This window comes from Pituophis catenifer, unplaced genomic scaffold (assembly GCF_029215685.1).
Source record: "Pituophis catenifer annectens isolate HBS135680 unplaced genomic scaffold, rPitCat1.0.hap2 SCAF_4, whole genome shotgun sequence".
NCBI classification, from domain to species: Eukaryota; Metazoa; Chordata; class Lepidosauria; order Squamata; family Colubridae; genus Pituophis; species Pituophis catenifer.
In genome coordinates this window covers 33712146-33714183 of record NW_027256884.1, presented here as the reverse complement: position 1 = coordinate 33714183, position 2038 = coordinate 33712146, and positions in this window count along the sequence as shown.

The window sequence follows — 2038 nt, the reverse complement described above, 5'->3', positions numbered from 1 at the left end:
CTTCCAATAATTTATAATTCATTCTGCTTTCTTCTATTCATGACATTTTTAAAAATTAGTAACACAGAATTAGGAAGAACAGAGTGGCATACCGATATTCTCCTGTTCTTTTTCTCTTATTTCTCCCCTCGGATTACATAGGAGTAAAATATACAGGAGCTCTTCTTTTGTAAAACCAATAATCTCAGAAGAAGAGCCGAAAATATATTTCTAAACGTCACAGCTTGCGGCTTTTGTAATTGATAGAACAAACAACCACAACTTAAATGGCAGAAGTGGTTGCATTGGAATATTTGAAATGGTGAAATAAGAAACAAAGTTTAGTTCAAAAGTAGGATCATGGCATCCATAAATTTGTGCTAGTCCATATTTGGAAAACAGGCAATACTTGGAAAAAGACAATTTGGCACTATATACTGAATAAAAATCCTAGAAGGAACATCAAATGACATTTGGTTAAAGTGACTGCTCAAAGTATACTGCCATGTATCAAATGATACTTTTTATGATACGCATATCATAAAAATGTGTACTATGTAAATTATTTTCGTTAGTAAACAATAGTGTTTCCAGCTTTTTTTTAAAAAAGTGTTTCCTATGTAGTTCTGAAACACCAACCTTGTTCATCTTGACCCAAACTATTTTTTTAAAAGTTATAATTTTAGTCAGGGTACAAAGTAAATATTTTTGGTAATGCCAAATACTCACTTGCAATTAGGAAAGGCAGCTCAACAGATCTTCATATTTAAGAAAATGGTTAGCTAATGCCCAAATATTGGATTCAGAGGAAGTCTCTGTCTCCGTAGGGGTCTATAAGCTTTAAGCTCTATATCTGAACTTCCCTGAGGCATCAACTTGTCTGTTTTTGGAATAAAAATGGATGATTGATTAGATGTAGTTTGTTCTAATAAACATTTTTCAATGATCTATATCAGTATCAGTTTCTATATCTATTTTCCCTGCTCGGAACCTGGACAAATTGTCAAAGGCAAAAGCAGCACTTTAATATTCCTCAATCAGTATAAGTTGCTTTAAGCAAACAATCTGCTTCATAGATCACTGATCCATCTAATCCAAGGGTTTCAAACTCATGGTGTCACGTCGTCACATGACATATCGCGACTTTTCCCCCTTTTGCTAAAGGGGGGTGAGTGTGGCCAGTGTGTGTTGTATCCAACCCATGGGCCAGGAGTTTGACACCCCTGATCTAATCCAATATTTATTGGCAATGGTTAGACTTTTTTCCCCCCAGCCTTAGCTAGAGATGCTGGAATTTAACTTGAAATCTCCTGCATATAAACCATGTTCTTTTCCACTCTGCAGGATATTTCCCCCCCCCTGCAGATTTTTAGAGGGTTTTTTGGCTAATGCATCAGCTCAAAATAATAAACTGTTTTTTGAAATAATAGGTAGTTTCTCTCATTACTCTTTCCTATCTATTTATAAATCTATATATTTAATCAAATACAGTCTTAATGCATTTTAAAATAGACTAGCACAAAATACTTGTAAGACTGGGATGCCATGTTCTAGCACTAGACGAAATAAAGAATGAAAAGAATATGGCTCATTGTATTAAATACACATCCAGTTTTTGTTCTTTTTATTGTTCTTTTTAAAAAAATTTAGAAGAGGGAAAGGATAGAAATCCTAGGCTAGAACTTTTTGCTATCATTCCATTTTTATTTTTGTTCTAAGAACTGTTTTATTGGATTACGCTAAACTAATAAAATGCTTCCTCTAAAAGGCTTTAATATGACACATGTACGTAGAAATGTTTTCTGGCAGACCACATATAAATACTCAAGTTTATTTTCACTATATTTTGCATTTCTCAAAAAGCTACATCTTTAAAAAAAAAACCTTGCAAAGAAAAAATAAGAGGCCCTAGAAACAAGAATTTCTGTCATGCCTGCTACTTAACTACACACTGTAGACTTAAGACTGGTTAGTCTAGGATCCATTTTTCAAGTATTTCTGCTATTTATCAGTATGACTATAGCACCTTATTGCACATTGTTTGAGAAAGATATCATTC